The 16,754-nt window shown below is 36.8% G+C and overlaps 1 long non-coding RNA gene across 2 annotated transcripts in view; it reads right to left on the bottom strand.

The window, feature by feature from the left end:
- LOC139603593 (uncharacterized) overlaps positions 1-14,557 on the bottom strand; it is a 36,898-nt gene extending 22,341 nt beyond the window's left edge. For both annotated transcript variants that reach the window (XR_011683757.1, XR_011683754.1), the window contains exons 1-2: positions 14,233-14,557; positions 2,105-2,185 (exon numbers count right to left, since the gene is read on the bottom strand). This is a non-coding gene — a long non-coding RNA (uncharacterized lncRNA). The remainder of the gene's footprint in view (positions 1-2,104; positions 2,186-14,232) is intronic.
- Positions 14,558-16,754: the final 2,197 nt, after the last annotated feature.

Genomic DNA, 16,754 nt, shown 5'->3' with positions numbered 1-16,754 from the left:
GGAATTTAACTACAGCAATGGTAGAAAGCTACCTTTGATTTAAATATGCTTTGAGAAGTTTTCATTTATGATGCCAAACTCCACAGTGCATATAGAATATAAATGAGAACAGGAATATTGTTTTTCTGAGTCTGATGGACAAGAACAGCCTTGATAAATTCCAAATAAGAGTCTTATAGAAAGTGGTGCTAGTCAATTTGTTTGTAGGTAATAATGTTGGATTATGTTTGACACTTTCTGATTGAGCTTAGTCAGTAGTCAGGTAGTAATGGGAGGAAACCTCAGTCAAAAAATTTATGTTAATAGAGTAGCAAAGAGAGGTACTATTGGGAAAACCTGACAGGACAAAATTACTAGTTGTCAGAGAACTGTAATTTAAAGTGAAGGAAACAATAATTTTTCATTGTATTAATGTATAACCATAAGATACAAACAGTGAGCTCATTGTTTTTGCTTGCACATAGTGTGCTCCAAAACAGAACTGAAATATATGACAAAATTAAATTGTGAAAGCATATAAATGTTTTTTCATACTCTTAATATTTACCATTTGAAATTGCTCTCCCTCCCATATTTGTATCCAAATATGCAAACTTTAGTATCTTCCTGTGATTACTTTCAAATGTTTTCTTTAATTGATGAAATAGAACGCCATAAAATAAAGTCTTGTGATGTATGGTAATGACAAAATATTATGCCATTCGTCATTTAATACAGCTGTCATATTTTCATTCAAACTCAGAAAAAATAATGCCAGGCACCACATGAGGGATACTTTATTATGAAAGGCTAAAATGTTGATAGTATTTTAAATAATGAAGAGGCTCTCTGACCTAGAAAGGGGCAGATAATCTTTGCTGGAGGTGTTATGGGAAGACACAACAAAGTCACATTCTTTCTGTTTTGCACACTGGCAGAATTTTAGAATGAATTCTACTGTTGGCCAGCTTTCTGCACACTCACTCCTAGCAGGATTATTTTGAAGACTTAAAACCTCTGAGCAGCTTCAAAAAGCTTTTTTATCTTACATTAGTCCTTGCTGTCATTCTTTTACTCTGATCCGACTCCATCAATGAAAATATGGTCTGATGGTAAAGCATAGAAGTGTTCAATCTTCAGCTACTGACATCCTTGGTGTTTGCAAATCCAGTCTGGTTACAAATGGGTGATTTTCAACAAATGAAGAGTGACACTTTCTTTTCACTTGCTCTTTGCTATAGCACAAAGCACTTGTTTTCATTCCTAGTTTTATCCTTTAGCCATCAAAATTGTCAGTTCAACATTATCAGTTAATGGAAAAACAATTTTCTCCAATTTATCTCTGAGTGATGCTTTCTTGTTCATCTAAAGATTGTACAGACAATGTTTGGGCACAAAGATAGCCTGCAAGTGTAACAGCTATGGGTAAATGATTGAAAACCTTTCTTGAAAATTTGTACTATGAAAATCTTTCTTTCAGGAAATGATTGGGTACAAAAGCATCAGGGATTTTGCTATGGGTTCCTCTCAAAATAAATTAGCTGAAGCTCTTCTTGGAATCTCTCTCAAAAAATCTCTCAAAATTACCAACTCCCTTATTTGACGGTACTATGACTTCTACTCTGATGGTCTTAACATGTACCTTTTCCCATTCTTTCCTTCACTAAATCTCTCTTTCCCTCTTTTAGTCAGAAATAATAACCTTTATGGCCCATGAAATGCCCCTCAAAAAACCAGAATATATTCCCATGAATTCTTTCCAACAGCTGACACCCAACTGTAAGGAACTTTCAGTACAGTCTTGGTTTACCCTGTTTCTGTTCAATGGAAAAAATAGCATTGGCTGTCCAAAAAGACAAGAAAAGATAAAAGTTTCATTTCAGAAGAATATTTGGAGAAAGACTCCTGCATCAACAGTAGTACTCAAAGACAAATAGACAAAATCATAATATTCAGTCTCTCTTTTGACAGATATATTTTTCATTTAGGTGTGCTTTTGACTGATTGACATTAGCTATTTGCAGAAGCAGGAAGAAAAATAATGAATCATTCTGAAATGAGGTTTGTAAAGGCCAAGTTCCTTCTGATCTTAAAACTATTAAACATGAGCCAAGACCTGGCTTACCTAGTTCTCTTTGACTTTCATGCCAGTCTGGTTTCAAAAGGTTTGTTAAAATGGCTCCTTTTGCCAATGTGAAGCAGGAACCTTTGAAAATATAAAACAGATGAAAGATGCAGATGTCACAACACACACAAGACTTCCAAGATACTGGAATGTTTTTAGGCCAAAATTCCTATGAGTAAAAGGGCATTGTTCACAGGAACAGATCTTATCTGTCCTCAAGACTCATCAGTTTCTGTCCAAGTTAAGTATTTTTAAAGCAATTTTCTGCTGAGAGTTAAGATTTCAGATCAGAATACACATTTATGCAGCTCATGAATGTGTAGCATACAGTTATGGCAAACTAGAAGCTTCTTTTAAAATGAACAAACATTTTTAGCGTGTTCTACTTGCTTACAAGGTTGCAGAGTGCAGACACACTGAAATGTGGGTTTGAGGGTAAAAAGAAGGAGCAACTGTAGAATAAAACCCATTACTTAAAATGTGGAACTAAAGAAAATGCTGCTAAGGAAGAAGCATATGCAAGCTCCCTGTTGCTTTTAATATGTTGTCTCTTGGTATGAACTGCAAGCACCCGTGGTGTGCTGTGATTTTACTGCCTCCCTCAGTAGGTCTCGTTCTACAAGAATTTTCCCCTAACAATTTCATCTTTATGCCAGACAGGTTGACCTAACACAGTTTGTATCTTCTTAATGGGGCACAATAATATGGCTAGCCAAAAATAAAAAAGAAATAAAAAAATTTAAAAAAAAAAAGGAAAAGAGTAGTCCAAAGTTCTAATACGAGCAGATTTCAATAACAGACTTAGCCAAAAGATCATCCATATCAGCTGATGGAAGAGTCCTTCCTATGGACATGAAGAGTAACTTTGCCTTCCTTTGGATGACTGTGCACTGAAGTACTGTGTTCCTACTGGTAAGCAAAAGCTTCAAAACAATCAATGAAAACTAATCAAGTGAGAGAATGCCTGCAGTCCTGCACACTGGAGTCACAAGAAATTTGTAAATCACAGGAAGAAACAAAGCTCTGCTTTTAACATAATTTGTTTTGCAGTCGGGACATGAAAAAAATCTAAGAGGTGTATGAGGTTTAAAGACACGTACAAAGAATGTGGAATGTGTCTTCTGAGAAACTCTTATGTGATCACTAAAAATCTCTCTGAAAACTAAGGAAGGAGGGAGAGGCAGAAAATTAACAACTAAAAAATTTTTGGTATTTGGTATTCAACTCCATTAAGACTTAGTTTATCATGTGGTATGGATACATATTTTACAACATTTAAAATTGTCTTTTAAATGCCTTTGTTTTCTGTGGAGATTAATTTTGATAAAGATTGTATGACATACCAAAGTAGGGAAAGGCTGAGAAAGGAAAAGAGGAAAAGAAATAATTTTTAAGATGGAATACAGATCTGTCCAAACCAGAAGAAGAACTTAATGAAAAGCAGAGATAATGAAATACTGAGGGCATTTTAGTGACTGAGAACTTTCAGAGTCGCTATTTGATGTTAGAAAGTTAATAGTATGATATCATTTGTAAGGAGACAGAATACAGGGTTGTGGTGAAGAAACCATTTATGTTTCCAGTGCACTGGAGAAAAATGGGCCAGTTAATCTGTTTGTCTGTACAAACAAGTTTGTAAAGGTGACCAACTGAGCTGGTAGATATTTAATGAAGGCTTTCTGCAGAGGAAGAAGGATGCGGGTGGTGGAAAAGCCCTTAAGTCATACAAACCACAGAAAAAGCCTTGAAAAGATTTGCAGCCACCATAGAGCCACACAGAAAATTTTGATAAAAGTAGAAGAGAGGAAAAGACAGACATGCTTTTTACCAAACAGTAGTCCATTGTAATTGCAAAATTAACAAGCTCAAAATGAACAGGTCTCTGTGATTCTGCAGAAGCTGGGACTCTCCGCCCTTGAGAATACTCAAGCTGAAGGAATATTTCAGAGTGATGCAGAAAGAGAAACAGAAGAAAGAAGCTAGAGCTGGACACTCTAGTTTAATATTTCCTCCTTTCTGTTTTCATCTTTAAATACAGTTGTTCAGAAAAATTCTGCAAAACCTAGATTTCTGAACATTCTGCTCTCCATCTGGCATTGAGTCCAGAGGTATACCATGAGTGTTCAGGAGAACATGGATGGTTCTGAGAAAATTTATTTTGGCATTTATAGTTTTTTGTTTTTAAAAAGCAAAATTTTTGTTGATTGCATTTGGTATGAAATAAGATAGGAAATGGAAACACTTTAAAAAAGTATAGGAAATGCTTTTCTGCCTTCTAGCTGGTGTGTCTACAGCAAATCAATTGATATTAAAGCTGAGATCCAGGCAAATTTATGTGAAGCCCAGCATGATATCCAGGGGTGTAAAATGAACACAGCAGAAAAGACTCCTTCACAGCTATGAGCACTAGCCCTTAAATGATGGAAGATGGTCAGTGACAAATTTTTTTAAGGTGTCCAGCAGGTAGGATGTTCTTCAGCTTTTCTCTTCCCATTCAACATATTTGCAGAAAACATATTGCTGATTTCTAGTAGGAAAAAAAGGTGAAAAAAAACCCCTGCTTTTTCTTATTTTCTTTCTGCACAAAGAACAAGAAGAGTTAACTCCAAGTATAAAAAAGTGTAAATCTCTTTTTTATTTTTGTATGAGACAGCAAGACAGCAAATGACTCCCATTTGCTGCAAAAATGACAGCACTGTGGGCCAAATGGACTCCAACACAATATTGATTAGGACTATTATAGCCCATCAAGGAATAAATGGGACAGCAATTTCAAAAATGCTCATGTAGTTTATGTGATAGAAAGAGAAAGACAAATTATTTGACACAGAAACAGCCAAAGCAACTGGCATTGCAGATGAAAATTATGGATATTAATGCATAATGCAGATGAAAATATATGGATATGATATAGCCAAGAAAACCATGAAAAATATATTTACAAATTATTTCACTTAGGTAATTTATTATTTTATAAGTATTTGTGTGAGAGTTAATTAATACATTCAAAAACACTGCTAAAGAAATTTGAATATTCAGAACCAAATGTGTTTAGAGATTCTGTCCAAGCAGCTGAAATATTCCCAGCTCCTCCAGAGCTGTGTGAACACTAATGTCTTCTCTTTTTAAGAGCACCTCATCCTACAGAGAATGTAAAAATCATCTGAAATATTACAATGCTTCCTGAATTGCCTCAGCTTCTCCTCTTCTAAAAAAATGCTGTGGTTGCTGTGCAGAGAGCTGGGGCTTACATGGCGCTGCTCCTGTTCTCTATCCTCAGGAGTTCCTGCCCTGGCTGGTTGGGCCCCCCAGCCTTGACTCCAGCCTGGGCTTAGGCAGAGGTGGCAGGAAGGTGGAAGCACCCAACACTTTGTGTCAGGAGCCCAGAGCTATAAGTGGTCCTTTGTACAAGCCCTGGCTGAGGTCTTTTTCCAGCAGTAGGCTGAACTTCCAGCTCAGAAGTTGATGTTACCTACAAGATGGTTCTGGTTAAATCCAGTGGCAGAAAGCAGCCCTGCTTAAAATGTGAGGCAGGATATTTCTTGCAAAACTGGCACCAAAAATGTGGTCTAGACTGTTTCTTACTCTTTCTTTGAACTCTTACCTTATTTGCATCAGTGCTTTGAAAACTGTTTTCTGTTACAGGCTTTTCCATTTCTACAAAGTTCATCTGTAATCAGAGGCTGTAAATTACTTTTCTGTTCTTTCTGGTGGTTCTGTGCCACTCTGCTTTGGATATCAATGCAAACTACAGCTGCATCACTCATTCACACTTTTCCTCCAGAATTCCCTACAAGATGGTAGTGCTGCCACTATGACGTACTTTGCACCATCTGAGATCAGCAGCTTACATATTTTTTTTCAGTAGTGTTAAGGTGTGATAAGGCTTGAACAAAGTACATAAATAGCTATTCCACTTTAACAAAAGTCTCAGCATTGCTTATTTCTCTCTAATTATTATTTCATCCATTTCCAGCACACTACTAATTCTCTGAAGTAATATGGAAATTTGTATGTAACAAAATACTGTATTTATCAAGAGCTTTGTCCATTAAGAGTGTACTTTCCTGTGTAGCCATCAGTACTTGTCCTGTTCCATAGGTGTAAATTATTGGAGATGATTGGACTCTGAGCTATTGCTGTTCATCATCTCACAGAACACAGTTTGACTCTGTTTTCACCAAGACTGCTGTAGAAAATAAATAAATAAATAAATATTTTTTCAGATCACATATTTTCTTTCCATGAAATTGAATAGAATTTTAAGATACATACTATTTTTTTATATAAAAACAATGCTGCTGTTAGTTCTTTTACTTCAAATTAATACAAGTCATAGAATATAACCAGCTAAGAGCTGAAGATACAATCTGAGAGGTACTGGGCTTTGTGCCCTGTTAGATATGAGATAAAAATCAATAGCATTTGGAATTAATACCACAAGCAGTACTTAGGAAAGGACAGTCAGTAAAGAACAAACCAGAGGTTATCTTACAGCTGTAGCAAAGGTTTGCTGGATCTCCTTAGATTAGCTGGGACAACACTACTGCTAAGCTCCTGTTTTATGAATATCCAGTGAGAGCAGACAGCTTGTTTAGATTGCAGCATACAGAAATATATGCACACAGGTTTTTGGACTCTTTTAAAGATAACAACCTTATTATACTGTTACTTGAAAATTATAAAGGAAGCTAAATATCGGTACAGTAATTTTAAATGAGAGGAGTAATTTCAATTAATAAGGAGGTAGAAGCCATTCAAATGACACAGGATATACTACAGAGAGATTTTAGAGCAATGCAATTAGTTATATCTAAAGAGACCTAACTATTGGCAATATGGCTGAGACACAAAATCTACTCCATGGATAGGCACAGAAAATCAAGGTGGTAGTCAATGCTCTTTGCCTAAATTAAAATGTTGATAAATGCTCTAAAAGAAGCTGCTTCTAGAGTAAAGACTGGCCATCCCACTCCAGAGAGGCATGTCAGCATCTCTGGGGGACAAACACATGGAGTGCTGTGAGCATGGCAACTGCCTTTCCCTGCATGGTCTGGAGCATGCTGAAGGGTGACTGCAGCTGGCCTACAGGAGGTGACAAGGGGTTCAGCTAGTTTAGGTTTGGCATTAATACACAGAATTTTAGAGGAGAGGATGGGGATACACAATTCACGATTCCCTTTAGAGCAGCTAGGCTACATGGTATTGTTGTGATGTGTCCTCCACCAGGATGGACGCAATTCCCACTTCAATCCTGCATGATTGAAGGATTTAAGCAGACTCATTGCAGGTGATTATTTCAGCAACAGATTTGTTCCCTCATGATCTTCCATGATTTTGTTGTATCTGAAGGATAGAGTTAAAAGTAACACTTAAGAGACTTTAAATCTCTATTAACACTTCTTCAGGATATTAATGATGGGTGTTGTGCTTTTTGGAATGAATAAACCAGAGCTGGAATCAACAGCTTTACAGCCAAGGTTCCAAGTAACGTAATCTGAATTTAAATTTGGACTAACCTTCAAAGCTAGTCTTGCTTTGAGTGTAGTTTGGATCAGATGGCCTCTAGAGGACCCTTCCAAAGTAAACTATTAATTATTTTAAGTGCAGTTTCTGGGTGGTAAAAGGATTATACTATTTTACTATACACTTTATATATCTTTAGTGTCAATTTAGTAATTCCTGGCTCAGTTAGAAAAGTTTCTGTGGTTAACTAAGAACTGGCTGGGGAGCTATCTCAGGTTTTTCGTAAACAGAGCAGACAGTTCAAGTCTCTAATAGACACTATTTTTTTTCCTCACAGCTGCTATTCCAGGTATTAGAATTAATTGTAATTCATTAAAGTGTTAAAAAATAGAAAATAAAGTTTTTAATAGTGTTATTTTTTTCTAGTCCCTAGTATGTTAAAAACTAGGCTGTAGTTTAATAATTGTTTCTCCCTCAAGGAAACACCTGCATTTCATCTGAAGTCATAAATTTACTGGCTTTCCAGTTGCTCATGATGAATTCAGAGGGAATAGGAGGGGAAAAAAAGAATATTCTAAAGAATGTCTTTATAGCATGCAAAAAATAATTCTTATCATTTCATTATATAAATAAAAAGTTACATAAACTTTCCCTTTTTTCTTCTTTTTTTTGTCTCTGATTGTCTTTGAGAAGCAATTCATTTACTAATTCTTCCCATCACCCTCAGCACAAAGATGCCTTTCCTCTAATTCTGAACTTTTTAGAAAAAGTAGGGACTTTGCTCTTTAACTCAAACATAGACAGACAACCTTTTGGTTTTGTGAATTTAATCAAAAACCTACTTTGACCCACTGAATTTCTTCTTACTCTCATTGCTTCCTTACTAAATTGAATGGTTTTGTCTGGGTGTGAGACTCATCTTCTCCTTTCCTTTCTCATGCCTAATCAATCACTGCCTGGCTATAAATGCTGAGAGTGGCACGTGTATCCATCATTCTGCTGGTGCTTAACTACATGGGCTCTGAACTGCTGGAGGAAGAAAACAAGTGACATCCAAGTAATAAATATTTTATGGTCTTTGCCTTTGACAAATATTAATTACCTTTACAACAGTTCGCTCTCTAGTTTATGGTACCTCCAACCTGGGGTCAGATCTTTCTTTAGAGTGAAGTAGGATGAAATTCCACTCAACTTTCAACAAGATTTAATTAAATGAATGCTTGGGGGACAGGTGTGATGCAAGACATGATTATGAATTACAGTATTTTACTGATCAAATTAAAATCATAAACAATGCTCTCAATTTTGCATGTTTCTGTTCTACTCTTTGCAAACAAAAAACTAAAATGGTTCACCTCATGAAAAACCATGAAGAAATCCCTGCTCTTCCCATCATATATACTTCCTTGGCCTCCCATATTCCACTCACTAGATTGCATGTATGTTGGATTTTACAGGAAGTTTTCCCGCCTGTTACAATTTTAACTACTTTTCTATAACCTGGTAATAAAAAGAATATTCATAATCTGGACTGCAGAGTCAGTTCTTTCACAAACCTAATTCGCACGATTAAATTAGTGAGTGAATTTTGCCTGGAACAAGATTACAAGCACTAGGTCATCATATGTTATACATTAGCAATCACAACTTCTTACTCAAATAAATTGTTATGTTTGTAAGCAATTCTAGCCAGTGGTGCAACAGGAAGTATCTGATTGATGAAATAATTTCATTTGTAATTGCCATATATCCTGTTTGGAGAAGTAATGTTTATTTTTGTTGAGTATCATCCTAATTATTTGATTTATTTCTATCTTTCCAAGCATTAGTAATCTTTTCAACTTTGGAAAGTCTCCCCATAATTATCCCCCGAGGTCAATGTAGATTGTAACATGGAAAAATCTAAATAGTTCTGAACGTAGAATGGCACTTAGGGAACCTTCTGAAATATGACTTTTAGTCTTTGGGTCTTTAAGTTTTTTTTTCAAACAATTTCATATCATTCTGGCCTGTAAAGCTTCCATTTTCATATGTTTGACTTTGTAAAAAAGCAAAAAATACCTTGTTTACATTAATAATCCATAGTTGTGTTATTGTTATAAATTAAAATTATGAAGTTTTATATCATTCTTCCTTTTTATAATTCACTAAAGATACTATTTTTCTTTATCAAATAAAGGATTTAAGTGTCCTTGTAAGTTTTTAACCCTGAAGACCAGAAATTTACTTGAGTAATCAATTGTTCTGTTGAAGACTGTCTCCATTTGTGGAATGTCCTCACACACTACAGATTGCCCACTTTAAAGAATTACCTTAGATTGAATCAATCTTTTACATGTTTTTTTTCAGTGACTGACTCTAAAATTTAGTTGTTTCTTGGATGTGATTTGTGAAATGTATCAGGTGATCTCATTAGAGCTGCCTCACTGGACAAGCCTTCAGGTTTTTCTGGCATGCATACCTGACAAAACATTTGTTTTCTCAGTGACCATAATGCAAAGCTCCTTTCCCTCCTATAGGCATACATTCACCTTTTGTTTTTTCTCATTGAACTCATTCAGCAAGCCAACACTTTTCCATGCACCTTATGCTGAGGTAGAAGTTTTCCCATCAGCCTTCCTAGCAGATGGTTTTTCCTCTGCAGCCCTTCCTTATGATTTCTTTGGACACCAAGATTTACTGAATCTCTTGGCAACCTCCCTTTCATTGCACTATTAGTGCAGCAAGTATTACTGGTGGTCATATTCCTTCCTTCTTCCCTCTTCCATCACTATTTTTTTAAATCAAAACCGTATTTGGTCTGAATCTTGTAACAGACAGAAAATGTGCTATCTGCCAGAACTGGAAGTGCTAGCCCTCTCTCATAAACAAATAGTGGCTTATTTTCAGTTTTGCTCAGTACTGGAATAAAATCCACAAAAAGAATATTCCCATAAAATATAAGAAAATGTTTGGTTTTTTACTCCCCTAGAGCCTCTCTATACTCTACCTATTTGTTCCCTCAACATGACATGGGTTTTTTGTTCATTTTGTTCATGTATTTCTTTTCTCATGTCCTTGCTTTTATCTTTGCCAACACAAAACATTTATTAGTTTGACTAAAAATAACAACTGCAAGACTTTAGCTCAGCATGAAATGTTTTCCTCTCCCCTGAGAAAGAGCACAGCCCTTTCACTCTTTTCCCACAAAAAGAATTCCCTTCTGGGACTTCTTACTGGCCGGTGATGTGTAGATTTACAATGTATCATATATGAAGCTATCATCAGCCTATATTTGGAAGAAAAGAGGTTATCCTTGGAAGAAGGAAGCTCAGTCCTGTTTGTGTTCCAGTGATGCTGGGAGAGGCAGGGTCATGTCAACTCTCCTTGTTCTGGGAAGGGCTGTGCCTGTGCTGCAGATCGCAGTCTCACAGGAAATCCTCCTCAACAACAAGAATAAGACAAATGCCCCCCTTGTAGCTCTCCCTCATTTCCTGGTGATTGTACATACAGTGGCACCAAAGTGTGGAAATGAGATGAAAAGCAGAACACATACAAGCCAGACTTACAGAAAACCTTCATGGTATGAAACATGGGAGGCTCAAAGATTAAAATAATTTTTTTACGTACTACTTACTACGAAGTGAAAGAAATTAATTGAGCAGAAATGATTGCTCCTCTGACACTTTCATAAGGGCTAAATCCTTGGAAAAGTCACTAAGAGTTGCTGTTTGGTAATTTTGCACTTTCCTCACTTCACAAATGAAGACCCAGGGTCATTTCAGCCTGTGTTATTCTGAGAAGTTCATCCTGCATAAATGACAGCAGGGGAGGGGGAGTGAGGATGAAAAAAGTATACACCTAAAGCTCACCCTAACATTGAATCAGAATGCAGGTAGGTTGCACAAAATGGTACAGGAGTTGGGAGGTCTGCATTTCCTGCAGTTTAGCTATAGCCTGAGAGTAAAATCTATCGTTTCAAAGATCCTTTCTCTTCCTTGTCTCCAGAGGTCCTTCCCAACCTCAATAATCCTGTAATTCTGTGAAGGTGCATAGAACAGCCAGCTGGAAAGTACACAGAATAAAATGAGACTTTAATTTCAATTCTCTTGCCTGCCAAGTAGCTTAGAGACTCAGCTTCTTGATTTCTTGCTTCATTCTTAGATGTAATTAATATTTTAATTATTTAGAGAAAAAATGAACAAACAGAACAGCTCCAATAATGGACCATTAGCAACAAACTGGAAGACATTTAAGAGCCTGGTGTTCATCTCTCAATTTATAGGAGATATAGGTCAACTTTTTTACTTTTAATAAGGCACAGTGATGATCTAAGCCCAGAATGATACTGCAAACATTGTTTCATTACATTTTAAAAAACACATAGCCATCCCAGAAAGTTTTGTTCTGCAGCTGCTCCTTTCTGTAGGTAACATATCCTTTCAACATGCCAATCACCACTTGAGAATATCACCTATGCACAGGCAAAAGCTACCAGAGCTTAAAATTCTGCAAGGACTTTATGGATGTTAGTGATGCCTCAGGGCTGCATTTTGACATTAGTTTCAAGTTGGGTCTGGATGCCGTATGTAAACTCCTGCAGTAAATCTGCAGCACAGTAAGGAACATGACCCAGATGTGTCAGATCCTAAGTGGACACCCTTCCTTCTGAGTCATCCTTCCCACTTGGAAAGAGGAGAATTTGTCCTCCACAAACCTTGAAAAGGAAAGAAGGGCAAAATGTACTATTCACAAGTAACTTTACCAGGGTTCTTAGTTTTCCTTTGAAACACTTAACTCTGAACAAAGTCATATTGTTCTGAGAAGAAATGGCTTATATTAAAGGGCATTTTCTTCCACATTTTGCAACGATGCCTTCTTTCCAGCAGTGAATAGAAACCAAATTTTCCTGCTTGTCTCATGAGGTTTTGGATGATACCGACTGCTTTGTAAACAGCTGTTCCAGTGCCCAGTGGAATGAGTGAATTTGGAGGTACTTCAGTGGCAATATCTGCATTCAGAATAAGAAAATTACATCCATATTCTTTAAGGTAAAACTGAGAATGAAAAAGAAGTTCAGCTCAGAGAATGGAAGTAAATAATTTTCTGTGGTAGCCACATTACAGCTGTTGCAAATGCAGCACAATTAGTCTGAAGTAGAATTTTCCATACTTCTACTTTGTTTTCATTAGGATTTATGTTTTCTCTGCTGAGTTTAAGTAGATTGACATGTATGGAATGAAAATATTTTGTTCAGCTGGTTTTCCTGGCATGTTTATTTAGTCTGCTGAAGGTTCTCCAGCAGCCTCTCTGAAGAAGGAAAGTAATTAATAAGAAAGGCCCCTTTTTCCAATTTTTTTTTTATTTTTCTAAAACAACTTGAATAATTATAATGTAATTTACTTTGTCACCTACTTCATTGGTTGGTTTCCCTGGTCGTTTGTACCTCTTGAGCCTTTGGCCTTTGTGACTTCTTTTGAGCAGTAGTGGAAGCCTGATTTTGCTTACACAATCTTCTAGCTAAACAGAACAAAGCAGAAACTCTTTCTCTGTTCCTCATATTGCTATTGCTTCATTATCTACAGAGTTTGGGGGAAACAAGAGCTGTCCATCACTTGCAACATGGGAAACTTTCATTTCTTCACGCCCCTTACTGAGTACACCTACATCTGCAGCTGCATTCCCCTGAAGAGAACCGGAAATAGCATCTAAAATGAAGAAAACAGACTTGCTTCTTGTTTCTATTCCCACAACATATGCTTCATGCTACACAGAGGATGAAAACAGAAGAACAAGCGGCAAAAGAGCTAATTCCTAAGAGAAGATTTGTGCCATTACATCACTGAAAATCTGGACAGTCAGCAGGACAATGCTGAAGTTTCTGGCCTCCACTCTTGGCTACCCTATAAGCACTCTGTCTCTTCCCCAGTGAAAAGCAGTCCAAGTTGGCTTAGTTACAAGTGGAACATTTTGCACGCAAAGATTTTGCTCCCATCTGTGCCCCAGTTTGTCCTCGAGCCAAATACCTGGTGCACAGCTGACCCAAACCACCTTGAGCAACCACCATTGGCCTAACCAAAGGCTTGACTTTATTTTTCAGTAGGCAGGCTGGTGACATAAGAACATTAGCCCCCTCATTTACTCTTAGCTTTACTTCCTACTTCAGCTATCTCCCTTGATACAGCACATCAGCCAGAAGGCACAGATTTAATCCCAGAGCTCTTACCCTCTTCCTGTTCTATGAATAACCTCTCATCTCTAGGAATTGTAAAGTCATATTCATTACCTTGAATTCTTAGTCTTGGCATTGACATGGGGTGGGAAGAGTTGAGAAATAAATCTTTACACAGGTTCATATAAGACGCCTTTGTAGAATAGTCTTCCCAGGATATCTGCATGCAGCATGCAATATGACAGCCTAAAAGGCAAATGAGTGGAGGAACCTCTTGTAGGTGCCCTGAACAGCCCCCTGTGGCACCTGTAAGCTCTTTGTGGCTCTAGACCTAGGCACACGAATCTCAAAAGTAGTACTTTTATATTGGAAAGTTAAATGTAAAATTCCTCTTGTGTTCATCATGAGTAACACCTCCCACATGCACATAGCCACACCAGTGTCTCGTCCTTTAACTAGCATTCTCTTTCTCCTTCTGCGGCATTGAGTAAAGACATAGAATATTACTTACCTGGCAGGTTTAGGTGATCTGAAGTCAACCTGAAAAGTCCTGCCTTTAAAGCATCAAGAAGATTTCAGCTAGGCTTTTCTTTAACAAATAAAGTTGTTGTGTTTTTTTAACGTATTCATTAGCAGAGGTCCCGCTCTGAAGCAAAAATAAGTTCTGAGACACTCTCTGTATTGAGCAAAAGCACTTTAAATCAGCCTGAGGCATCCTGCTTACACAGACAGCATCTTGCTCAGCTGGTACCTGTGGGAAAGTACCTCCAGAGAGGCTAATTAGGGGCTATCTGTGTGTAGCCTGCGTGGTGCCCCAGAGTACTCTCCCAGACAAATCTACAGAGTGGATGGTTGAATTCAAATGTCCTCCAAAGTGCCAAAAACCAATTAGTGCTGGATGTCAGCACAAATAGCTATGAAACACTTGTCAGAGTGCAATGGGATTTTTCCCACAGAACCTAGCAGCACTAAATCTGCTTAAAATGTTAATCATATAAAGTAAAAAGTAAGCCAGGCTGCTCTGAGCTCTTCTGTTAGACCCCATGTATGGTACATATGGACAATATCCCATTAAAACAGCCTTGGCAGAGCACAAAGTGTAGTTTTAACCTAGCACTGTACCAAGAAGTCCCCTAACCATGTGGAGAAACAGAAAGCGTCAGACAGGATCTTAAACACTGCTTTTCAGAAAAGCCACTCAGAAGTGTGGCTCACGAGTTAATTAACTTCTTTTCCATGTTTGGGGGGAAATTGTAAGTGAAAAAGCAGAAAAAACAGTAAGGCGTACCAACAGGTTTTTTATCATTAGAAAAGAGACAAAGCATTTGCTACTGAGTTCCCAGCTATAATAAAAGACAATTTGGAGACTGATGTGACCTCTGAGAGGGGGAAGTCTTTTCCATCTAAGTCAATGAAGCATATTTCACTCAAATTGTGACCTGGCTTCTGTTTTGTGGTGTAGCAACACAGTTTGCGGTCAACCAAGAGAAGCCAATTTAGTGTCAGTCAGTCCCTCTCAGACATTATGTATAAAACTCACATGAAAGGACCCTAAATAAGACAGATAAAGTCAAAAGGAATATGTAAGTTTAGTTCATCAGTTGTCTGAGTAACTGCCTTAAGTCAGAAAATCTTGTATGATGAAAATGAATCTACTGTAACATCTACTACAGATTATAGTCTGGGTTATTTTGCAGTTCAGCAGGAAATATTCCTGGTGTTCAAAACAAAATTTTTTTTTTCTATTATTTCTTAGATCATCAGACAAACGAGAAAACTATAATCAGTAGGTTTTCATAATTTTTCTCTGGCTCTTTTTACTTTGGTGATGGTGTTAAGATGATACTCCTATATTGCAGATCTTACAGCGAAACAGCAGGTAACATTTTATGATGCTGTCAGTCAGCTCCTTCCTTGGTTTTCTTGATTGTTTACTTGAAAAAGTTGGGGCAGAGTGCTTAGATAGCAAAAGAACTGAAGGCGAAACATAAGAATTGTGTGTAACTTTCCTTGTTCCATTTGAAGATAATTTACTTCCTGGTTCCATAATTTCAGAAGAGAGAGAACATCTGCCCAGGACTCCTCAAGATTTGCATGTGAGCTGCTGCTGTCCTTTGTTTATGCAGTGTTGGCAGCTTCTTCAGTTCCTGTTCTTTCAGGGAGATACAGGTACCCCGTGTCAGGCTACTTCCAATTTCAAGTCTTTCCTGTATTCATTGCTGTTTCTCAGGTATTTATATAGGTCAATTAATTTTTGACAGAAGTTCAGGTTCTGTTTCAAGTTAGTCCAAACATGCATGTTTTATAAATAAGTCATTCCAAATTAAGTGTTCGATTTTTTTTTCTGCAGTTCTTAAAGCAATTCTTTCACATAGACAGTCCCCACAGACATACATACAGTTCTTAAAAATTCAGAAGAGGAGAGTATTGTCTATCATATTTTTGAAGGTCTGCTGCATAAATAGTGCCTTATAGCCAGCTAATCCTCAAGTGAATAAAAATATTCTCTATTAAAGCAGGTTTTCATTTAACAAATTTGAAAATGTTAACACAGTAATAATAACACTAGTAACAACAACAAAAATTATATTAACAAAGTTTTGATAGTAATTTTTCTTTTCTTTTTTAAAAATGGATATAGTTTCTTTAAAAATCTTCCTTAAATCTTGTGCTTGTTAAAATAATCATTATCTTTTGAGAGTATTCTTAACTCTTAGGTAAGGCTCAAAAGGATATTTTCTGTTGTTTCACGAAGAGACATGGAAGAGTGGGAAAAAAAGACCTTTCTCTCTTAGGTTTGGATGGCAATGAAATCTGAGTGCTGGCCTTTTGGAATTCCCTGAAAGTTACTTTTTTATTCATTAGGAAGGTAGAGAGACTTTTCAGAGAAGCATCTTCCATTTAATTTAAGATTTTGCCTGTACTCAACAGTTCTTCAGCAGTTATACTCAATTTACAACTTAAAAGCCTGGTAAAACTTTCATTTTGAGGATTTGTTATAGACAGAATTCACTTCTTTCTTCTCAATATGAT

The sequence above is a fragment of the Agelaius tricolor genome, unplaced genomic scaffold, assembly GCF_023055355.1.
Source record: "Agelaius tricolor isolate 1412-34295 unplaced genomic scaffold, bAgeTri1.0.p SCAF_2, whole genome shotgun sequence".
NCBI classification, from domain to species: Eukaryota; Metazoa; Chordata; class Aves; order Passeriformes; family Icteridae; genus Agelaius; species Agelaius tricolor.
This window is presented reverse-complemented; position numbering and strand designations above follow the sequence as displayed.